This window comes from Heliangelus exortis, chromosome 16 (genome assembly GCF_036169615.1).
Source record: "Heliangelus exortis chromosome 16, bHelExo1.hap1, whole genome shotgun sequence".
Lineage (NCBI taxonomy): Eukaryota > Metazoa > Chordata > Aves > Apodiformes > Trochilidae > Heliangelus > Heliangelus exortis.
In genome coordinates, this window is record NC_092437.1 from 474398 (window position 1) to 498212 (window position 23815).

A 23815-nucleotide genomic window follows, 5' to 3' on the forward strand; every position below is an offset into this window, starting at 1 on the left:
CACTCTTTGCATATGTTTTGCAGTCTCAGTCGTTCGGATTTTTGGGGCCCTTTGAGCAATATTGGAGAATGGCTGCCGAGGGCCGGTAGATTCGAGATTTGTGGTCAAACGCAAAGCCGTAGGCCGATCGTTGGTGGTGCTGTGGGTGGGGTACCATGTGAGGGTTAGGGCCAGCCAAAGTTTTCAGTGGTCACTCTTTGCATGTGTTTTCAGTCTCAGTCGTTCGGATTTTGGGGCCCTTTGAGCAATATTGGAGAATGGCTGCCGAGGGCCGGTAGATTCGAGGTTTGTGGTCAAAGGCAAAGCCGTAGGCCGATCGTTGGTGGTGCTGTGGGTGGGGTACCATGTGAGGGTTAGGGCCAGCCAAATTTTTCAGTGGTCACTCTTTGCATGTGTTTTGCAGTCTCAGTCGTTCGGATTTTGGGGCCCTTTGAGCAATATTGGAGAATGGCTGCCGAGGGCCGGTAGATTCGAGGTTTGTGGTCAAAGGCAAAGCCGTAGGCCGATCGTTGGTGGTGCTGTGGGTGGGGTACCATGTGAGGGTTAGGGCCAGCCAAAGTTTTCAGTGGTCACTCTTTGCATGTGTTTTGCAGTCTCAGTCGTTCGGATTTTGGGGCCCTTTGAGCAATATTGGAGAATGGCTGCCGAGGGCCGGTAGATTCGAGGTTTGTGGTCAAAGGCAAAGCCGTAGGCCGATCGTTGGTGGTGCTGTGGGTGGGGTACCATGTGAGGGTTAGGGCCAGCCAAAGTTTTCAGTGGTCACTCTTTGCATGTGGTTCGCAGTCTCAGTCGTTCGGATTTTGGGGCCCTTTGAGCAATATTGGAGAATGGCTGCCGAGGGCCGGTAGATTCGAGGTTTGTGGTCAAAGGCAAAGCCGTAGGCCGATCTTTGGTGGTGCTGTGGGTGGGGTACCATGTGAGGGTTAGGGCCAGCCAAAGTTTTCAGTGGTCACGCTTTGCATGTGTTTTGCAGTCTCAGTCGTTCGGATTTTGGGGCCCCACAGAGCAATATTGGAGAATGGCTGCCGAGGGCCGGTAGATTCGAGGTTTGTGGTCAAACGCAAAGCCGTAGGCCTATCGTTGGTGGTGCTGTGGGTGGGGTACCATGTGAGGGTTAGGGCCAGCCAAAGTTTTCAGTGGTCACTCTTTGCATGTGTTTTGCAGTCTCAGTCGTTCGGATTTTGGGGCCCTTTGAGCAATATTGGAGAATGGCTGCCGAGGGCTGGTAGATTCGAGGTTTGTGGTCAAAAAGGCAAAGCCGTAGGCCGATCGTTGGTGGTGCTGTGGGTGGGGTACCATGTGAGGGTTAGGGCCAGCCAAAGTTTTCAGTGGTCACTCTTTGCATGTGTTTTGCAGTCTCAGTCGTTCGGATTTTGGGGCCCTTTGAGCAATATTGGAGAATGGCTGCCGAGGGCCGGTAGATTCGAGGTTTGTGGTCAAAAAGGGAAAGCCGTAGGCCGATCGTTGGTGGTGCTGTGGGTGGGGTACCATGTGAGGGTTAGGGCCAGCCAAAGTTTTCAGTGGTCACTCTTTGCATGTGTTTTGCAGTCTCAGTCATTCGGATTTTGGGGCCCTTTGAGCAAAATTGGAGAATGGCTGCCGAAGGCCGGTAGATTCGAGGTTTGTGGTCAAAGGCAAAGCCGTAGGCCGATCGTTGGTGGTGCTGTGGGTGGGGTACCATGTGAGGGTTAGGGCCAGCCAAAGTTTTCAGTGGTCTCGCTTTGCATGTGGTTCGCAGTCTCAGTCGTTCGGATTTTGGGGCCCTTTGAGCAATATTGGAGAATGGCTGCCGAGGGCCGGTAGATTCGAGGTTTGTGGTCAAAGGCAAAGCCGTAGGCCGATCGTTGGTGGTGCTGTGGGTGGGGTACCATGTGAGGGTTAGGGCCAGCCAAAGTTTTCAGTGGTCACTCTTTGCATGTGTTTTGCAGTCTCAGTCGTTCGGATTTTGGGGCCCTTTGAGCAATATTGGAGAATGGCTGCCGAGGGCTGGTAGATTCGAGGTTTGTGGTCAAACGCAAAGCCGTAGGCCGATCGTTGGTGGTGCTGTGGGTGGGGTACCATGTGAGGGTTAGGGCCAGCCAAAGTTTTCAGTGGTCACGCTTTGCATGTGGTTCGCAGTCTCAGTCGTTCGGATTTTGGGGCCCTTTGAGCAATATTGGAGAATGGCTGCCGAGGGCTGGTATATTCGAGGTTTGTGGTCAAAGGCAAAGCCGTAGGCCGATCGTTGGTGGTGCTGTGGGTGGGGTACCATGTGAGGGTTAGGGCCAGCCAAAGTTTTCAGTGGTCACTCTTTGCATGTGTTTTGCAGTCTCAGTCATTCGGATTTTGGGGCCCTTTGAGCAATATTGGAGAATGGCTGCCGAGGGATGGTAGATTCGAGGTTTGTGGTCAAAGGCAAAGCCGTAGGCCGATCGTTGGTGGTGCTGTGGGTGGGGTACCATGTGAGGGTTAGGGCCAGCCAAAGTTTTCAGTGGTCACTCTTTGCATGTGTTTTGCAGTCTCAGTCGTTCGGATTTTGGGGCCCTTTGAGCAATATTGGAGAATGGCTGCCGAGGGCCGGTAGATTCGAGGTTTGTGGTCAAAGGCAAAACCGTAGGCCGATCGTTGGTGGTGCTGTGGGTGGGGTACCATGTGAGGGTTAGGGCCAGCCAAAGTTTTCAGTGGTCACTCTTTGCATGTGTTTTGCAGTCTCAGTCGTTCGGATTTTGGGGCCCTTTGAGCAATATTGGAGAATGGCTGCCGAGGGCCGGTAGATTCGAGGTTTGTGGTCAAACGCAAAGCTGTAGGCCGATCGTTGGTGGTGCTGTGGGTGGGGTACCATGTGAGGGTTTGGGCCAGCCAAAGTTTTCAGTGGTCACTCTTTGCATGTTTTTTGCAGTCTCAGTCGTTCGGATTTTGGGGCCCTTTGAGCAATATTGGAGAATGGCTGCCGAGGGCCAGTAGATTCGAGGTTTGTGGTCAAAGGCAAAGCCGTAGGCCGATCGTTGGTGGTGCTGTGGGTGGGGTACCATGTGAGGGTTAGGGCCAGCCAAAGTTTTCAGTGGTCACTCTTTGCATGTGGTTCGCAGTCTCAGTCGTTCGGATTTTTGGGGCCCTTTGAGCAATATTGGAGAATGGCTGCCGAGGGCCGGTAGATTCGAGGTTTGTGGTCAAAGGCAAAGCCGTAGGCCGATCGTTGGTGGTGCTGTGGGTGGGGTACCATGTGAGGGTTAAGGCCAGCCAAAGTTTTCAGTGGTTTCTAGTTGCGTGTGTTTTGCAGTCTCAGTCGTTTGGATTTTGGGGCCCTTTGAGCAATATTGGAGAATGGCTGCCGAGGGCCGGTAGATTCGAGGTTTGTGGTCAAAGGCAAAGCCGTAGGCCGATCGTTGGTGGTGCTGTGGGTGGGGTACCATGTGAGGGTTAGGGCCAGCCAAAGTTTTCAGTGGTCACGCTTTGCATGTGTTTTGCAGTCTCAGTCGTTCGGATTTTGGAGCCCTTTGAGCAATATTGGAGAATGGTTGCCGAGGGCCGGTAGATTCGAGGTTTGTGGTCAAAGGCAAAGCCGTAGGCCGATCGTTGGTGGTGCTGTGGGTGGGGTACCATGTGAGGGTTAGGGCCAGCCAAAGTTTTCAGTGGTCACTCTTTGCATGTGTTTTGCAGTCTCAGTCGTTCGGATTTTGGGGCCCTTTGAGCAATATTGGAGAATGGCTGCCGAGGGCCGGTAGATTCGAGGTTTGTGGTCAAAGGCAAAGCCGTAGGCCGATCGTTGGTGGTGCTGTGGGTGGGGTACCATGTGAGGGTTAGGGCCAGCCAAAGTTTTCAATGGTCACTCTTTGCATGTGTTTCGCAGTCTCAGTCGTTCGGATTTTGGGGCCCTTTGAGCAATATTGGAGAATGGCTGCCTAGGGCCGGTAGATTCGAGGTTTGTGGTCAAAGGCAAAGCCGTAGGCCGATCGTTGGTGGTGCTGTGGGTGGGGTACCATGTGGGGGTTAAGGCCAGCCAAAGTTTTCAGTGGTCACTCTTTGCGTGTGTTTTGCAGTCTCAGTCGTTCGGATTTTGGGGCCCTTTGAGCAATATTGGAGAATGGCTGCCGAGGGCCGGTAGATTCGAGGTTTGTGGTCAAAGGCAAAGCCGTAGGCCGATCGTTGGTGGTGCTGTGGGTGGGGTACCATGTGAGGGTTAGGGCCAGCCAAAGTTTTCAGTGGTCACTCTTTGCATGTGTTTTGCAGTCTCAGTCGTTCGGATTTTGGGGCCCTTTGAGCAATATTGGAGAATGGCTGCCGAGGGCCGGTAGATTCGAGGTTTGTGGTCAAAGGCAAAGCCGTAGGCCGATCGTTGGTGGTGCTGTGGGTGGGGTACCATGTGAGGGTTAGGGCCAGCCAAAGTTTTCAGTGGTCACTCTTTGCATGTGTTTTGCAGTCTCAGTCGTTCGGATTTTGGGGCCCTTTGAGCAATATTGGAGAATGGCTGCCGAGGGCCGGTAGATTCGAGGTTTGTGGTCAAACGCAAAGCTGTAGGCCGATCGTTGGTGGTGCTGTGGGTGGGGTACCATGTGAGGGTTTGGGCCAGCCAAAGTTTTCAGTGGTCACTCTTTGCATGTTTTTTGCAGTCTCAGTCGTTCGGATTTTGGGGCCCTTTGAGCAATATTGGAGAATGGCTGCCGAGGGCCAGTAGATTCGAGGTTTGTGGTCAAAGGCAAAGCCGTAGGCCGATCGTTGGTGGTGCTGTGGGTGGGGTACCATGTGAGGGTTAGGGCCAGCCAAAGTTTTCAGTGGTCACTCTTTGCATGTGGTTCGCAGTCTCAGTCGTTCGGATTTTTGGGGCCCTTTGAGCAATATTGGAGAATGGCTGCCGAGGGCCGGTAGATTCGAGGTTTGTGGTCAAAGGCAAAGCCGTAGGCCGATCGTTGGTGGTGCTGTGGGTGGGGTACCATGTGAGGGTTAAGGCCAGCCAAAGTTTTCAGTGGTTTCTAGTTGCGTGTGTTTTGCAGTCTCAGTCGTTTGGATTTTGGGGCCCTTTGAGCAATATTGGAGAATGGCTGCCGAGGGCCGGTAGATTCGAGGTTTGTGGTCAAAGGCAAAGCCGTAGGCCGATCGTTGGTGGTGCTGTGGGTGGGGTACCATGTGAGGGTTAGGGCCAGCCAAAGTTTTCAGTGGTCACGCTTTGCATGTGTTTTGCAGTCTCAGTCGTTCGGATTTTGGAGCCCTTTGAGCAATATTGGAGAATGGTTGCCGAGGGCCGGTAGATTCGAGGTTTGTGGTCAAAGGCAAAGCCGTAGGCCGATCGTTGGTGGTGCTGTGGGTGGGGTACCATGTGAGGGTTAGGGCCAGCCAAAGTTTTCAGTGGTCACTCTTTGCATGTGTTTTGCAGTCTCAGTCGTTCGGATTTTGGGGCCCTTTGAGCAATATTGGAGAATGGCTGCCGAGGGCCGGTAGATTCGAGGTTTGTGGTCAAAGGCAAAGCCGTAGGCCGATCGTTGGTGGTGCTGTGGGTGGGGTACCATGTGAGGGTTAGGGCCAGCCAAAGTTTTCAATGGTCACTCTTTGCATGTGTTTCGCAGTCTCAGTCGTTCGGATTTTGGGGCCCTTTGAGCAATATTGGAGAATGGCTGCCTAGGGCCGGTAGATTCGAGGTTTGTGGTCAAAGGCAAAGCCGTAGGCCGATCGTTGGTGGTGCTGTGGGTGGGGTACCATGTGGGGGTTAAGGCCAGCCAAAGTTTTCAGTGGTCACTCTTTGCGTGTGTTTTGCAGTCTCAGTCGTTCGGATTTTGGGGCCCTTTGAGCAATATTGGAGAATGGCTGCCGAGGGCCGGTAGATTCGAGGTTTGTGGTCAAAGGCAAAGCCGTAGGCCGATCGTTGGTGGTGCTGTGGGTGGGGTACCATGTGAGGGTTAGGGCCAGCCAAAGTTTTCAGTGGTCACTCTTTGCATGTGTTTTGCAGTCTCAGTCGTTCGGATTTTGGGGCCCTTTGAGCAATATTGGAGAATGGCTGCCGAGGGCCGGTAGATTCGAGGTTTGTGGTCAAAGGCAAAGCCGTAGGCCGATCGTTGGTGGTGCTGTGGGTGGGGTACCATGTGAGGGTTAGGGCCAGCCAAAGTTTTCAGTGGTTACTCTTTGCATGTGTTTTGCAGTCTCAGTCGTTCGGATTTTGGGGCCCTTTGAGCAATATTGGAGAATGGCTGCCGAGGGCCGGTAGATTCGAGGTTTGTGGTCAAAGGCAAAGCCGTAGGCCGATCGTTGGTGGTGCTGTGGGTGGGGTACCATGTGAGGGTTAGGGCCAGCCAAAGTTTTCAGTGGTCACGCTTTGCATGTGGTTCGCAGTCTCAGTCGTTCGGATTTTGGGGCCCTTTGAGCAATATTGGAGAATGGCTGCCGAGGGCCGGTAGATTCGAGGTTTGTGGTCAAAGGCAAAGCCGTAGGCCGATCGTTGGTGGTGCTGTGGGTGGGGTACCATGTGAGGGTTAGGGCCAGCCAAAGTTTTCAGTGGTCACTCTTTGCATGTGTTTTGCAGTCTCAGTCGTTTGGATTTTGGGGCCCTTTGAGCAATATTGGAGAATGGCTGCCGAGGGCCGGTAGATTCGAGGTTTGTGGTCAAAGGCAAAGCCGTAGGCCGATCGTTGGTGGTGCTGTGGGTGGGGTACCATGTGAGGGTTAGGGCCAGCCAAAGTTTTCAGTGGTCACTCTTTGCATGTGTTTTGCAGTCTCAGTCGTTCGGATTTTGGGGCCCTTTGAGCAATATTGGAGAATGGCTGCCGAGGGCCGGTAGATTCGAGGTTTGTGGTCAAAGGCAAAGCCGTAGGCCGATCGTTGGTGGTGCTGTGGGTGGGGTACCATGTGAGGGTTAGGGCCAGCCAAAGTTTTCAGTGGTCACTCTTTGCATGTGTTTTGCAGTCTCAGTCGTTCGGATTTTGGGGCCCTTTGAGCAATATTGGAGAATGGCTGCCGAGGGCTGGTAGATTCGAGGTTTGTGGTCAAAGGCAAAGCCGTAGGCCGATCGTTGGTGGTGCTGTGGGTGGGGTACCATGTGAGGGTTAGGGCCAGCCAAAGTTTTCAGTGGTCACTCTTTGCATATGTTTTGCAGTCTCAGTTGTTCGGATTTTTGGGGCCCTTTGAGCAATATTGGAGAATGGCTGCCGAGGGCCGGTAGATTCGAGGTTTGTGGTCAAAGGCAAAGCCGTAGGCCGATCGTTGGTGGTGCTGTGGGTGGGGTACCATGTGAGGGTTAGGGCCAGCCAAAGTTTTCAGTGGTCACTCTTTGCATGTGTTTTGCAGTCTCAGTCGTTCGGATTTTGGGGCCCTTTGAGCAATATTGGAGAATGGCTGCCGAGGGCTGGTAGATTCGAGGTTTGTGGTCAAAGGCAAAGCCGTAGGCCGATCGTTGGTGGTGCTGTGGGTGGGGTACCATGTGAGGGTTAAGGCCAGCCAAAGTTTTCAGTGGTTTCTAGTTGCGTGTGTTTTGCAGTCTCAGTCGTTTGGATTTTGGGGCCCTTTGAGCAATATTGGAGAATGGCTGCCGAGGGCCGGTAGATTCGAGGTTTGTGGTCAAAGGCAAAGCCGTAGGCCGATCGTTGGTGGTGCTGTGGGTGGGGTACCATGTGAGGGTTAGGGCCAGCCAAAGTTTTCAGTGGTCACGCTTTGCATGTGTTTTGCAGTCTCAGTCGTTCGGATTTTGGAGCCCTTTGAGCAATATTGGAGAATGGTTGCCGAGGGCCGGTAGATTCGAGGTTTGTGGTCAAAGGCAAAGCCGTAGGCCGATCGTTGGTGGTTCTGTGGGTGGGGTACCATGTGAGGGTTAGGTCCAGCCAAAGTTTTCAGTGGTCACTCTTTGCATGTGTTTCGCAGTCTCAGTCGTTCGGATTTTGGGGCCCTTTGAGCAATATTGGAGAATGGCTGCCGAGGGCCGGTAGATTCGAGGTTTGTGGTCAAAGGCAAAGCCGTAGGCCGATCGTTGGTGGTGCTGTGGGTGGGGTACCATGTGAGGGTTAAGGCCAGCCAAAGTTTTCAGTGGTCACTCTTTGCGTGTGTTTTGCAGTCTCAGTCGTTCGGATTTTGGGGCCCTTTGAGCAATATTGGAGAATGGCTGCCGAGGGCCGGTAGATTCGAGGTTTGTGGTCAAAGGCAAAGCCGTAGGCCGATCGTTGGTGGTGCTGTGGGTGGGGTACCATGTGAGGGTTAGGGCCAGCCAAAGTTTTCAGTGGTCACGCTTTGCATGTGTTTTGCAGTCTCAGTCGTTCGGATTTTGGAGCCCTTTGAGTAATATTGGAGAATGGCTGCCGAGGGCCGGTAGATTCGAGGTTTGTGGTCAAAGGCAAAGCCGTAGGCCGATCGTTGGTGGTGCTGTGAGTGGGGTACCATGTGAGGGTTAGGGCCAGCCAAAGTTTTCAGAGGTCACTCTTTGCATGTGTTTTGCAGTCTCAGTCGTTCGGATTTTGGGGCCCTTTGAGCAATATTGGAGAATGGCTGCCGAGGGCCGGTAGATTCGAGGTTTGTGGTCAAAGGCAAAGCCGTAGGCCGATCGTTGGTGGTGCTGTGGGTGGGGTACCATGTGAGGGTTAGGGCCAGCCAAAGTTTTCAGTGGTCACGCTTTGCATGTGTTTTGCAGTCTCAGTCGTTCGGATTTTGGGGCCCTTTGAGCAATATTGGAGAATGGCTGCCGAGGGCTGGTAGATTCGAGGTTTGTGGTCAAACGCAAAGCCGTAGGCCGATCGTTGGTGGTGCTGTGGGTGGGGTACCATGTGAGGGTTAGGGCCAGCCAAAGTTTTCAGTGGTCACTCTTTGCATGTGTTTTGCAGTCTCAGTCGTTCGGATTTTGGGGCCCTTTGAGCAATATTGGAGAATGGCTGCCGAGGGCTGGTAGATTCGAGGTTTGTGGTCAAAGGCAAAGCCGTAGGCCGATCGTTGGTGGTGCTGTGGGTGGGGTACCATGTGAGGGTTAGGGCCAGCCAAAGTTTTCAGTGGTCACTCTTTGCATGTGTTTTGCAGTCTCAGTCGTTCGGATTTTGGGGCCCTTTGAGCAATATTGGAGAATGGCTGCCGAGGGCCGGTAGATTCGAGGTTTGTGGTCAAAGGCAAAACCGTAGGCCGATCGTTGGTGGTGCTGTGGGTGGGGTACCATGTGAGGGTTAGGGCCAGCCAAAGTTTTCAGTGGTCACTCTTTGCATGTGTTTTGCAGTCTCAGTCGTTCGGATTTTGGGGCCCTTTGAGCAATATTGGAGAATGGCTGCCGAGGGCTGGTAGATTCGAGGTTTGTGGTCAAAGGCAAAGCCGTAGGCCGATCGTTGGTGGTGCTGTGGGTGGGGTACCATGTGAGGGTTAAGGCCAGCCAAAGTTTTCAGTGGTTTCTAGTTGCGTGTGTTTTGCAGTCTCAGTCGTTTGGATTTTGGGGCCCTTTGAGCAATATTGGAGAATGGCTGCCGAGGGCCGGTAGATTCGAGGTTTGTGGTCAAAGGCAAAGCCGTAGGCCGATCGTTGGTGGTGCTGTGGGTGGGGTACCATGTGAGGGTTAGGGCCAGCCAAAGTTTTCAGTGGTCACGCTTTGCATGTGTTTTGCAGTCTCAGTCGTTCGGATTTTGGAGCCCTTTGAGCAATATTGGAGAATGGTTGCCGAGGGCCGGTAGATTCGAGGTTTGTGGTCAAAGGCAAAGCCGTAGGCCGATCGTTGGTGGTTCTGTGGGTGGGGTACCATGTGAGGGTTAGGTCCAGCCAAAGTTTTCAGTGGTCACTCTTTGCATGTGTTTCGCAGTCTCAGTCGTTCGGATTTTGGGGCCCTTTGAGCAATATTGGAGAATGGCTGCCGAGGGCCGGTAGATTCGAGGTTTGTGGTCAAAGGCAAAGCCGTAGGCCGATCGTTGGTGGTGCTGTGGGTGGGGTACCATGTGAGGGTTAAGGCCAGCCAAAGTTTTCAGTGGTCACTCTTTGCGTGTGTTTTGCAGTCTCAGTCGTTCGGATTTTGGGGCCCTTTGAGCAATATTGGAGAATGGCTGCCGAGGGCCGGTAGATTCGAGGTTTGTGGTCAAAGGCAAAGCCGTAGGCCGATCGTTGGTGGTGCTGTGGGTGGGGTACCATGTGAGGGTTAGGGCCAGCCAAAGTTTTCAGTGGTCACGCTTTGCATGTGTTTTGCAGTCTCAGTCGTTCGGATTTTGGAGCCCTTTGAGTAATATTGGAGAATGGCTGCCGAGGGCCGGTAGATTCGAGGTTTGTGGTCAAAGGCAAAGCCGTAGGCCGATCGTTGGTGGTGCTGTGAGTGGGGTACCATGTGAGGGTTAGGGCCAGCCAAAGTTTTCAGAGGTCACTCTTTGCATGTGTTTTGCAGTCTCAGTCGTTCGGATTTTGGGGCCCTTTGAGCAATATTGGAGAATGGCTGCCGAGGGCCGGTAGATTCGAGGTTTGTGGTCAAAGGCAAAGCCGTAGGCCGATCGTTGGTGGTGCTGTGGGTGGGGTACCATGTGAGGGTTAGGGCCAGCCAAAGTTTTCAGTGGTCACGCTTTGCATGTGTTTTGCAGTCTCAGTCGTTCGGATTTTGGGGCCCTTTGAGCAATATTGGAGAATGGCTGCCGAGGGCTGGTAGATTCGAGGTTTGTGGTCAAACGCAAAGCCGTAGGCCGATCGTTGGTGGTGCTGTGGGTGGGGTACCATGTGAGGGTTAGGGCCAGCCAAAGTTTTCAGTGGTCACTCTTTGCATGTGTTTTGCAGTCTCAGTCGTTCGGATTTTGGGGCCCTTTGAGCAATATTGGAGAATGGCTGCCGAGGGCTGGTAGATTCGAGGTTTGTGGTCAAAGGCAAAGCCGTAGGCCGATCGTTGGTGGTGCTGTGGGTGGGGTACCATGTGAGGGTTAAGGCCAGCCAAAGTTTTCAGTGGTTTCTAGTTGCGTGTGTTTTGCAGTCTCAGTCGTTTGGATTTTGGGGCCCTTTGAGCAATATTGGAGAATGGCTGCCGAGGGCCGGTAGATTCGAGGTTTGTGGTCAAAGGCAAAGCCGTAGGCCGATCGTTGGTGGTGCTGTGGGTGGGGTACCATGTGAGGGTTAGGGCCAGCCAAAGTTTTCAGTGGTCACGCTTTGCATGTGTTTTGCAGTCTCAGTCGTTCGGATTTTGGAGCCCTTTGAGCAATATTGGAGAATGGTTGCCGAGGGCCGGTAGATTCGAGGTTTGTGGTCAAAGGCAAAGCCGTAGGCCGATCGTTGGTGGTTCTGTGGGTGGGGTACCATGTGAGGGTTAGGTCCAGCCAAAGTTTTCAGTGGTCACTCTTTGCATGTGTTTCGCAGTCTCAGTCGTTCGGATTTTGGGGCCCTTTGAGCAATATTGGAGAATGGCTGCCGAGGGCCGGTAGATTCGAGGTTTGTGGTCAAAGGCAAAGCCGTAGGCCGATCGTTGGTGGTGCTGTGGGTGGGGTACCATGTGAGGGTTAAGGCCAGCCAAAGTTTTCAGTGGTCACTCTTTGCGTGTGTTTTGCAGTCTCAGTCGTTCGGATTTTGGGGCCCTTTGAGCAATATTGGAGAATGGCTGCCGAGGGCCGGTAGATTCGAGGTTTGTGGTCAAAGGCAAAGCCGTAGGCCGATCGTTGGTGGTGCTGTGGGTGGGGTACCATGTGAGGGTTAGGGCCAGCCAAAGTTTTCAGTGGTCACGCTTTGCATGTGTTTTGCAGTCTCAGTCGTTCGGATTTTGGAGCCCTTTGAGTAATATTGGAGAATGGCTGCCGAGGGCCGGTAGATTCGAGGTTTGTGGTCAAAGGCAAAGCCGTAGGCCGATCGTTGGTGGTGCTGTGAGTGGGGTACCATGTGAGGGTTAGGGCCAGCCAAAGTTTTCAGAGGTCACTCTTTGCATGTGTTTTGCAGTCTCAGTCGTTCGGATTTTGGGGCCCTTTGAGCAATATTGGAGAATGGCTGCCGAGGGCCGGTAGATTCGAGGTTTGTGGTCAAAGGCAAAGCCGTAGGCCGATCGTTGGTGGTGCTGTGGGTGGGGTACCATGTGAGGGTTAGGGCCAGCCAAAGTTTTCAGTGGTCACGCTTTGCATGTGTTTTGCAGTCTCAGTCGTTCGGATTTTGGGGCCCTTTGAGCAATATTGGAGAATGGCTGCCGAGGGCTGGTAGATTCGAGGTTTGTGGTCAAACGCAAAGCCGTAGGCCGATCGTTGGTGGTGCTGTGGGTGGGGTACCATGTGAGGGTTAGGGCCAGCCAAAGTTTTCAGTGGTCACTCTTTGCATGTGTTTTGCAGTCTCAGTCGTTCGGATTTTGGGGCCCTTTGAGCAATATTGGAGAATGGCTGCCGAGGGCTGGTAGATTCGAGGTTTGTGGTCAAAGGCAAAGCCGTAGGCCGATCGTTGGTGGTGCTGTGGGTGGGGTACCATGTGAGGGTTAGGGCCAGCCAAAGTTTTCAGTGGTCACTCTTTGCATGTGTTTTGCAGTCTCAGTCGTTCGGATTTTGGGGCCCTTTGAGCAATATTGGAGAATGGCTGCCGAGGGCCGGTAGATTCGAGGTTTGTGGTCAAAGGCAAAACCGTAGGCCGATCGTTGGTGGTGCTGTGGGTGGGGTACCATGTGAGGGTTAGGGCCAGCCAAAGTTTTCAGTGGTCACTCTTTGCATGTGTTTTGCAGTCTCAGTCGTTCGGATTTTGGGGCCCTTTGAGCAATATTGGAGAATGGCTGCCGAGGGATGGTAGATTCGAGGTTTGTGGTCAAAGGCAAAGCCGTAGGCCGATCGTTGGTGGTGCTGTGGGTGGGGTACCATGTGAGGGTTAGGGCCAGCCAAAGTTTTCAGTGGTCACTCTTTGCATGTGGTTCGCAGTCTCAGTCGTTCGGATTTTGGGGCCCTTTGAGCAATATTGGAGAATGGCTGCCGAGGGCCGGTAGATTCGAGGTTTGTGGTCAAAGGCAAAACCGTAGGCCGATCGTTGGTGGTGCTGTGGGTGGGGTACCATGTGAGGGTTAGGGCCAGCCAAAGTTTTCAGTGGTCACTCTTTGCATGTGTTTTGCAGTCTCAGTCGTTCGGATTTTGGGGCCCTTTGAGCAATATTGGAGAATGGCTGCCGAGGGCCGGTAGATTCGAGGTTTGTGGTCAAACGCAAAGCTGTAGGCCGATCGTTGGTGGTGCTGTGGGTGGGGTACCATGTGAGGGTTAGGGCCAGCCAAAGTTTTCAGTGGTCACTCTTTGCATGTTTTTTGCAGTATCAGTCGTTCGGATTTTGGGGCCCTTTGAGCAATATTGGAGAATGGCTGCCGAGGGCCGGTAGATTCGAGGTTTGTGGTCAAAGGCAAAGCCGTAGGCCGATCGTTGGTGGTGCTGTGGGTGGGGTACCATGTGAGGGTTAGGGCCAGCCAAAGTTTTCAGTGGTTTCTAGTTGCATGTGTTTTGCAGTCTCAGTCGTTTGGATTTTGGGGCCCTTTGAGCAATATTGGAGAATGGCTGCCGAGGGCCGGTAGATTCGAGGTTTGTGGTCAAAGGCAAAGCCGTAGGCCGATCGTTGGTGGTGCTGTGGGTGGGGTACCATGTGAGGGTTAGGGCCAGCCAAAGTTTTCAGTGGTCACGCTTTGCATGTGTTTTGCAGTCTCAGTCGTTCGGATTTTGGAGCCCTTTGAGCAATATTGGAGAATGGTTGCCGAGGGCCGGTAGATTCGAGGTTTGTGGTCAAAGGCAAAGCCGTAGGCCGATCGTTGGTGGTGCTGTGGGTGGGGTACCATGTGAGGGTTAGGGCCAGCCAAAGTTTTCAGTGGTCACTCTTTGCATGTGTTTCGCAGTCTCAGTCGTTCGGATTTTGGGGCCCTTTGAGCAATATTGGAGAATGGCTGCTGAGGGCCGGTAGATTCGAGGTTTGTGGTCAAAGGCAAAGCCGTAGGCCGATCGTTTGTGGTGCTGTGGGTGGGGTACCATGTGAGGGTTAGGGCCAGCCAAAGTTTTCAATGGTCACTCTTTGCATGTGTTTCGCAGTCTCAGTCGTTCGGATTTTGGGGCCCTTTGAGCAATATTGGAGAATGGCTGCCGAGGGCCGGTAGATTCGAGGTTTGTGGTCAAAGGCAAAGCCGTAGGCCGATCGTTGGTGGTGCTGTGGGTGGGGTACCATGTGAGGGTTAAGGCCAGCCAAAGTTTTCAGTGGTCACTCTTTGCGTGTGTTTTGCAGTCTCAGTCGTTCGGATTTTGGGGCCCTTTTAGCAATATTGGAGAATGGCTGCCGAGGGCCGGTAGATTCGAGGTTTGTGGTCAAAGGCAAAGCCGTAGGCCGATCGTTGGTGGTGCTGTGGGTGGGGTACCATGTGAGGGTTAGGGCCAGCCAAAGTTTTCAGTGGTCACTCTTTGCATGTGTTTTGCAGTCTCAGTCGTTCGGATTTTGGGGCCCTTTGAACAATATTGGAGAATGGCTGCCGAGGGCCGGTAGATTCGAGGTTTGTGGTCAAAGGCAAAGCCGTAGGCCGATCGTTGGTGGTGCTGTGGGTGGGGTACCATGTGAGGGTTAGGGCCAGCCAAAGTTTTCAGTGGTCACTCTTTGCATGTGTTTTGCAGTCTCAGTCGTTCGGATTTTGGGGCCCTTTGAGCAATATTGGAGAATGGCTGCCGAGGGCCGGTAGATTCGAGGTTTGTGGTCAAACGCAAAGCCGTAGGCCGATCGTTGGTGGTGCTGTGGGTGGGGTACCATGTGAGGGTTAGGGCCAGCCAAAGTTTTCAGTGGTCACGCTTTGCATGTGGTTCGCAGTCTCAGTCGTTTGGATTTTGGGGCCCTTTGAGCAATATTGGAGAATGGCTGCCGAGGGCCGGTAGATTCGAGGTTTGTGGTCAAAGGCAAAGCCGTAGGCCGATCGTTGGTGGTGCTGTGGGTGGGGTACCATGTGAGGGTTAGGGCCAGCCAAAGTTTTCAGTGGTCACTCTTTGCATGTGTTTTGCAGTCTCAGTCGTTCGGATTTTGGGGCCCTTTGAGCAATATTGGAGAATGGCTGCCGAGGGCTGGTAGATTCGAGGTTTGTGGTCAAACGCAAAGCCGTAGGCCGATCGTTGGTGGTGCTGTGGGTGGGGTACCATGTGAGGGTTAGGGCCAGCCAAAGTTTTCAGTGGTCACTCTTTGCATGTGTTTTGCAGTCTCAGTCGTTCGGATTTTTGGGGCCCTTTGAGCAATATTGGAGAATGGCTGCCGAGGGCCGGTAGATTCGAGGTTTGTGGTCAAAGGCAAAGCCGTAGGCCGATCGTTGGTGGTGCTGTGGGTGGGGTACCATGTGAGGGTTAGGGCCAGCCAAAGTTTTCAGTGGTCACTCTTTGCATGTGTTTTGCAGTCTCAGTCGTTCGGATTTTGGGGCCCTTTGAGCAATATTGGAGAATGGCTGCCGAGGGCCGGTAGATTCGAGGTTTGTGGTCAAAGGCAAAGCCGTAGGCCGATCGTTGGTGGTGCTGTGGGTGGGGTACCATGTTAGGGTTAGGGCCAGCCAAAGTTTTCAGTGGTCACGCTTTGCATGTGTTTTGCAGTCTCAGTCGTTCGGATTTTGGAGCCCTTTGAGTAATATTGGAGAATGGCTGCCGAGGGCCGGTAGATTCGAGGTTTGTGGTCAAAGGCAAAGCCGTAGGCCGATCGTTGGTGGTGCTGTGGGTGGGGTACCATGTGAGGGTTAGGGCCAGCCAAAGTTTTCAGTGGTCACTCTTTGCATGTGTTTTGCAGTCTCAGTCGTTCGGATTTTGGGGCCCTTTGAGCAATATTGGAGAATGGCTGCCGAGGGCCGGTAGATTCGAGGTTTGTGGTCAAAGGCAAAGCCGTAGGCCGATCGTTGGTGGTGCTGTGGGTGGGGTACCATGTGAGGGTTAGGGCCAGCCAAAGTTTTCAGTGGTCACTCTTTGCATGTGTTTTGCAGTCTCAGTCGTTCGGATTTTGGGGCCCTTTGAGCAATATTGGAGAATGGCTGCCGAGGGCCGGTAGATTCGAGGTTTGTGGTCAAAGGCAAAGCCGTAGGCCGATCGTTGGTGGTGCTGTGGGTGGGGTACCATGTGAGGGTTAGGGCCAGCCAAAGTTTTCAGTGGTCACTCTTTGCATGTGTTTTGCAGTCTCAGTCATTCGGATTTTGGGGCCCTTTGAGCAATATTGGAGAATGGCTGCCGAGGGCCGGTAGATTCGAGGTTTGTGGTAAAAGGCAAAGCCGTAGGCCGATCGTTGGTGGTGCTGTGGGTGGGGTACCATGTGAGGGTTAGGGCCAGCCAAAGTTTTCAGTGGTCACGCTTTGCATGTGTTTTGCAGTCTCAGTCTTTCGGATTTTGGAGCCCTTTGAGCAATATTGGAGAATGGCTGCCGAGGGCCGGTAGATTCGAGGTTTGTGGTCAAAGGCAAAGCCGTAGGCCGATCGTTGGTGGTGCTGTGGGTGGGGTACCATGTGAGGGTTAGGGCCAGCCAAAGTTTTCAGTGGTCACTCTTTGCATGTGTTTTGCAGTCTCAGTCGTTCGGATTTTGGGGCCCTTTGAGCAATATTGGAGAATGGCTGCCGAGGGCCGGTAGATTCGAGGTTTGTGGTCAAAGGCAAAGCCGTAGGCCGATCGTTGGTGGTGCTGTGGGTGGGGTACCATGTGAGGGTTAGGGCCAGCCAAATTTTTCAGTGGTCACTCTTTGCATGTGTTTTGCAGTCTCAGTCGTTCGGATTTTGGGGCCCTTTGAGCAATATTGGAGAATGGCTGCCGAGGGCCGGTAGATTCGAGGTTTGTGGTCAAAGGCAAAGCCGTAGGCCGATCGTTGGTGGTGCTGTGGGTGGGGTACCATGTGAGGGTTAGGGCCAGCCAAAGTTTTCAGTGGTCACGCTTTGCATGTGTTTTGCAGTCTCAGTCGTTCGGATTTTGGAGCCCTTTGAGCAATATTGGAGAATGGTTGCCGAGGGCCGGTAGATTCGAGGTTTGTGGTCAAAGGCAAAGCCGTAGGCCGATCGTTGGTGGTGCTGTGGGTGGGGTACCATGTGAGGGTTAGGGCCAGCCAAAGTTTTCAGTGGTCACTCTTTGCATGTGTTTCGCAGTCTCAGTCGTTCGGATTTTGGGGCCCTTTGAGCAATATTGGAGAATGGCTGCTGAGGGCCGGTAGATTCGAGGTTTGTGGTCAAAGGCAAAGCCGTAGGCCGATCGTTTGTGGTGCTGTGGGTGGGGTACCATGTGAGGGTTAGGGCCAGCCAAAGTTTTCAATGGTCACTCTTTGCATGTGTTTCGCAGTCTCAGTCGTTCGGATTTTGGGGCCCTTTGAGCAATATTGGAGAATGGCTGCCGAGGGCCGGTAGATTCGAGGTTTGTGGTCAAAGGCAAAGCCGTAGGCCGATCGTTGGTGGTGCTGTGGGTGGGGTACCATGTGAGGGTTAAGGCCAGCCAAAGTTTTCAGTGGTCACTCTTTGCGTGTGTTTTGCAGTCTCAGTCGTTCGGATTTTGGGGCCCTTTTAGCAATATTGGAGAATGGCTGCCGAGGGCCGGTAGATTCGAGGTTTGTGGTCAAAGGCAAAGCCGTAGGCCGATCGTTGGTGGTGCTGTGGGTGGGGTACCATGTGAGGGTTAGGGCCAGCCAAAGTTTTCAGTGGTCACTCTTTGCATGTGTTTTGCAGTCTCAGTCGTTCGGATTTTGGGGCCCTTTGAACAATATTGGAGAATGGCTGCCGAGGGCCGGTAGATTCGAGGTTTGTGGTCAAAGGCAAAGCCGTAGGCCGATCGTTGGTGGTGCTGTGGGTGGGGTACCATGTGAGGGTTAGGGCCAGCCAAATTTTTCAGTGGTCACTCTTTGCATGTGTTTTGCAGTCTCAGTCGTTCTGATTTTGGGGCCCTTTGAGCAATATTGGAGAATGGCTGCCGAGGGCCGGTAGATTCGAGGTTTGTGGTCAAAGGCAAAGCCGTAGGCCGATCGTTGGTGGTGCTGTGGGTGGGGTACCATGTGAGGGTTAGGGCCAGCCAAAGTTTTCAGTGGTCACGCTTTGCATGTGTTTTGCAGTCTCAGTCGTTCGGATTTTGGGGCCCTTTGAGCAATATTGGAGAATGGCTGCCGAGGGCCGGTAGATTCGAGGTTTGTGGTCAAAGGCAAAGCCGTAGGCCGATCGTTGGTGGTGCTGTGGGTGGGGTACCATGTGAGGGTTAGGGCCAGCCAAAGTTTTCAGTGGTCACTCTTTGCATGTTTTTTGCAGTCTCAGTCGTTCGGATTTTGGGGCCCTTTGAGCAATATTGGAGAATAGCTGCCGAGGGCCGGTAGATTCGAGGTTTGTGGTCAAAGGCAAAGCCGTAGGCCGATCGTTGGTGGTGCTGTGGGTGGGGTACCATGTGAGGGTTAGGGCCAGCCAAAGTTTTCAGTGGTCACTCTTTGCATGTGGTTCGCAGTCTCAGTCGTTCGGATTTTGGGGCCCTTTGAGCAATATTGGAGAATGGCTGCCGAGGGCCGGTAGATTCGAGGTTTGTGGTCAAAGGCAAAGCCGTAGGCCGATCGTTGGTGGTGCTGTGGGTGGGGTACCATGTGAGGGTTAGGGCCAGCCAAAGTTTTCAGTGGTCACGCTTTGCATGTGTTTTGCAGTCTCAGTCGTTCGGATTTTGGGGCCCTTTGAGCAATATTGGAGAATGGCTGCCGAGGGCCGGTAGATTCGAGGTTTGTGGTCAAAGGCAAAGCCGTAGGCCGATCGTTGGTGGTGCTGTGGGTGGGGTACCATGTGAGGGTTAGGGCCAGCCAAAGTTTTCAGTGGTCACTCTTTGCATGTTTTTTGCAGTCTCAGTCGTTCGGATTTTGGGGCCCTTTGAGCAATATTGGAGAATAGCTGCCGAGGGCCGGTAGATTCGAGGTTTGTGGTCAAAGGCAAAGCCGTAGGCCGATCGTTGGTGGTGCTGTGGGTGGGGTACCATGTGAGGGTTAGGGCCAGCCAAAGTTTTCAGTGGTCACTCTTTGCATGTGGTTCGCAGTCTCAGTCGTTCGGATTTTGGGGCCCTTTGAGCAATATTGGAGAATGGCTGCCGAGGGCCGGTATATTCGAGGTTTGTGGTCAAAGGCAAAGCCGTAGGCCGATCGTTGGTGGTGCTGTGGGTGGGGTACCATGTGAGGGTTAGGGCCAGCCAAAGTTTTCAGTGGTCACTCTTTGCATGTGTTTTGCAGTCTCAGTCGTTCGGATTTTGGGGCCCTTTGAGCAATATTGGAGAATGGCTGCCGAGGGCCGGTAGATTCGAGGTTTGTGGTCAAAGGCAAAGCCGTAGGCCGATCGTTGGTGGTGCTGTGGGTGGGGTACCATGTGAGGGTTAGGGCCAGCCAAAGTTTTCAGTGGTCACTCTTTGCATGTGGTTCGCAGTCTCAGTCGTTCGGATTTTGGGGCCCTTTGAGCAATATTGGAGAATGGCTGCCGAGGGCCGGTAGATTCGAGGTTTGTGGTCAAAGGCAAAGCCGTAGGCCGATCGTTGGTGGTGCTGTGGGTGGGGTACCATGTGAGGGTTAGGGCCAGCCAAAGTTTTCATTTGTCACGCTTTGCATGTGTTTTGCAGTCTCAGTCGTTCGGATTTTTGGGGCCCTTTGAGCAATATTGGAGAATGGCTGCCGAGGGCCGGTAGATTCGAGGTTTGTGGTCAAACGCAAAGCCGTAGGCCGATCGTTGGTGGTGCTGTGGGTGGGGTACCATGTGAGGGTTAAGGCCAGCCAAAGTTTTCAGTGGTTTCTAGTTGCGTGTGTTTTGCAGTCTCAGTCGTTCGGATTTTGGGGCCCTTTGAGCAATATTGGAGAATGGCTGCCGAGGGCCGGTAGATTCGAGGTTTGTGGTCAAAGGCAAAGCCGTAGGCCGATCGTTGGTGGTGCTGTGGGTGGGGTACCATGTGAGGGTTAGGGCCAGCCAAAGTTTTCAGTGGTCACGCTTTGCATGTGTTTTGCAGTCTCAGTCGTTCGGATTTTGGGGCCCTTTGAGCAATATTGGAGAATGGCTGCCGAGGGCCGGTAGATTCGAGGTTTGTGGTCAAAGGCAAAGCCGTAGGCCGATCGTTGGTGGTGCTGTGGGTGGGGTACCATGTGAGGGTTAGGGCCAGCCAAAGTTTTCAGTGGTCACTCTTTGCATGTTTTTTGCAGTCTCAGTCGTTCGGATTTTGGGGCCCTTTGAGCAATATTGGAGAATAGCTGCCGAGGGCCGGTAGATTCGAGGTTTGTGGTCAAAGGCAAAGCCGTAGGCCGATCGTTGGTGGTGCTGTGGGTGGGGTACCATGTGAGGGTTAGGGCCAGCCAAAGTTTTCAGTGGTCACTCTTTGCATGTGGTTCGCAGTCTCAGTCGTTCGGATTTTGGGGCCCTTTGAGCAATATTGGAGAATGGCTGCCGAGGGCCGGTATATTCGAGGTTTGTGGTCAAAGGCAAAGCCGTAGGCCGATCGTTGGTGGTGCTGTGGGTGGGGTACCATGTGAGGGTTAGGGCCAGCCAAAGTTTTCAGTGGTCACTCTTTGCATGTGTTTTGCAGTCTCAGTCGTTCGGATTTTGGGGCCCTTTGAGCAATATTGGAGAATGGCTGCCGAGGGCCGGTAGATTCGAGGTTTGTGGTCAAAGGCAAAGCCGTAGGCCGATCGTTGGTGGTGCTGTGGGTGGGGTACCATGTGAGGGTTAGGGCCAGCCAAAGTTTTCAGTGGTCACTCTTTGCATGTGGTTCGCAGTCTCAGTCGTTCGGATTTTGGGGCCCTTTGAGCAATATTGGAGAATGGCTGCCGAGGGCCGGTAGATTCGAGGTTTGTGGTCAAAGGCAAAGCCGTAGGCCGATCGTTGGTGGTGCTGTGGGTGGGGTACCATGTGAGGGTTAGGGCCAGCCAAAGTTTTCATTTGTCACGCTTTGCATGTGTTTTGCAGTCTCAGTCGTTCGGATTTTTGGGGCCCTTTGAGCAATATTGGAGAATGGCTGCCGAGGGCCGGTAGATTCGAGGTTTGTGGTCAAACGCAAAGCCGTAGGCCGATCGTTGGTGGTGCTGTGGGTGGGGTACCATGTGAGGGTTAAGGCCAGCCAAAGTTTTCAGTGGTTTCTAGTTGCGTGTGTTTTGCAGTCTCAGTCGTTCGGATTTTGGGGCCCTTTGAGCAATATTGGAGAATGGCTGCCGAGGGCCGGTAGATTCGAGGTTTGTGGTCAAACGCAAAGCCGTAGGCCGATCGTTGGTGGTGCTGTGGGTGGGGTACCATGTGAGGGTTAGGGCCAGCCAAAGTTTTCAGTGGTCACTCTTTGCATGTGGTTCGCAGTCTCAGTCGTTCGGATTTTGGGGCCCTTTGAGCAATATTGGAGAATGGCTGCTGAGGGCTGGTAGATTCGAGGTTTGTGGTCAAAGGCAAAGCCGTAGGCCGATCGTTGGTGGTGCTGTGGGTGGGGTACCATGTGAGGGTTAGGGCCAGCCAAAGTTTTCAGTGGTCACTCTTTGCATGTGTTTTGCAGTCTCAGTCGTTCGGATTTTTGGGGCCCTTTGAGCAATATTGGAGAATGGCTGCCGAGGGCCGGTAGATTCGGGGTTTGTGGTCAAAGGCAAAGCCGTAGGCCGATCGTTGGTGGTGCTGTGGGTGGGGTACCATGTGAGGGTTAGGGCCAGCCTAAGTTTTCAGTGGTCACTCTTTGCATGTGTTTTGCAGTCTCAGTCGTTCGGATTTTGGGGCCCTTTGAGCAATATTGGAGAATGGCTGCCGAGGGCCGGTAGATTCGAGGTTTGTGGTCAAAGGCAAAGCCGTAGGCCGATCGTTGGTGGTGCTGTGGGTGGGGTACCATGTTAGGGTTAGGGCCAGCCAAAGTTTTCAGTGGTCACGCTTTGCATGTGTTTTGCAGTCTCAGTCGTTCGGATTTTGGAGCCCTTTGAGTAATATTGGAGAATGGCTGCCGAGGGCCGGTAGATTCGAGGTTTGTGGTCAAAGGCAAAGCCGTAGGCCGATCGTTGGTGGTGCTGTGGGTGGGGTACCATGTGAGGGTTAGGGCCAGCCAAAGTTTTCAGTGGTCACTCTTTGCATGTGTTTTGCAGTCTCAGTCGTTCGGATTTTGGGGCCCTTTGAGCAATATTGGAGAATGGCTGCCGAGGGCCGGTAGATTCGAGGTTTGTGGTCAAAGGCAAAGCCGTAGGCCGATCGTTGGTGGTGCTGTGGGTGGGGTACCATGTGAGGGTTAGGGCCAGCCAAAGTTTTCAGTGGTCACTCTTTGCATGTGTTTTGCAGTCTCAGTCGTTCGGATTTTGGGGCCCTTTGAGCAATATTGGAGAATGGCTGCCGAGGGCCGGTAGATTCGAGGTTTGTGGTCAAACGCAAAGCCGTAGGCCGATCGTTGGTGGTGCTGTGGGTGGGGTACCATGTGAGGGTTAGGGCCAGCCAAAGTTTTCAGTGGTCACTCTTTGCATGTGTTTTGCAGTCTCAGTCATTCGGATTTTGGGGCCCTTTGAGCAATATTGGAGAATGGCTGCCGAGGGCCGGTAGATTCGAGGTTTGTGGTCAAAGGCAAAGCCGTAGGCCGATCGTTGGTGGTGCTGTGGGTGGGGTACCATGTGAGGGTTAGGGCCAGCCAAAGTTTTCAGTGGTCACGCTTTGCATGTGTTTTGCAGTCTCAGTCTTTCGGATTTTGGAGCCCTTTGAGCAATATTGGAGAATGGCTGCCGAGGGCCGGTAGATTCGAGGTTTGTGGTCAAAGGCAAAGCCGTAGGCCGATCGTTGGTGGTGCTGTGGGTGGGGTACCATGTGAGGGTTAGGGCCAGCCAAAGTTTTCAGTGGTCACTCTTTGCATGTGTTTTGCAGTCTCAGTCGTTCGGATTTTGGGGCCCTTTGAGCAATATTGGAGAATGGCTGCCGAGGGCCGGTAGATTCGAGGTTTGTGGTCAAAGGCAAAGCCGTAGGCCGATCGTTGGTGGTGCTGTGGGTGGGGTACCATGTGAGGGTTAGGGCCAGCCAAATTTTTCAGTGGTCACTCTTTGCATGTGTTTTGCAGTCTCAGTCGTTCGGATTTTGGGGCCCTTTGAGCAATATTGGAGAATGGCTGCCGAGGGCCGGTAGATTCGAGGTTTGTGGTCAAAGGCAAAGCCGTAGGCCGATCGTTGGTGGTGCTGTGGGTGGGGTACCATGTGAGGGTTAGGGCCAGCCAAAGTTTTCAGTGGTCACGCTTTGCATGTGTTTTGCAGTCTCAGTCGTTCGGATTTTGGGGCCCTTTGAGCAATATTGGAGAATGGCTGCCGAGGGCCGGTAGATTCGAGGTTTGTGGTCAAAGGCAAAGCCGTAGGCCGATCGTTGGTGGTGCTGTGGGTGGGGTACCATGTGAGGGTTAGGGCCAGCCAAAGTTTTCAGTGGTCACTCTTTGCATGTTTTTTGCAGTCTCAGTCGTTCGGATTTTGGGGCCCTTTGAGCAATATTGGAGAATAGCTGCCGAGGGCCGGTAGATTCGAGGTTTGTGGTCAAAGGCAAAGCCGTAGGCCGATCGTTGGTGGTGCTGTGGGTGGGGTACCATGTGAGGGTTAGGGCCAGCCAAAGTTTTCAGTGGTCACTCTTTGCATGTGGTTCGCAGTCTCAGTCGTTCGGATTTTGGGGCCCTTTGAGCAATATTGGAGAATGGCTGCCGAGGGCCGGTAGATTCGAGGTTTGTGGTCAAAGGCAAAGCCGTAGGCCGATCGTTGGTGGTGCTGTGGGTGGGGTACCATGTGAGGGTTAAGGCCAGCCAAAGTTTTCAGTGGTCACTCTTTGCATGTGTTTTGCAGTCTCAGTCGTTCGGATTTTGGGGCCCTTTGAGCAATATTGGAGAATGGCTGCCGAGGGCCGGTAGATTCGAGGTTTGTGGTCAAAGGCAAAGCCGTAGGCCGATCGTTGGTGGTGCTGTGGGTGGGGTACCATGTGAGGGTTAGGGCCAGCCAAAGTTTTCAGTGGTCACTCTTTGCATGTGGTTCGCAGTCTCAGTCGTTCGGATTTTGGGGCCCTTTG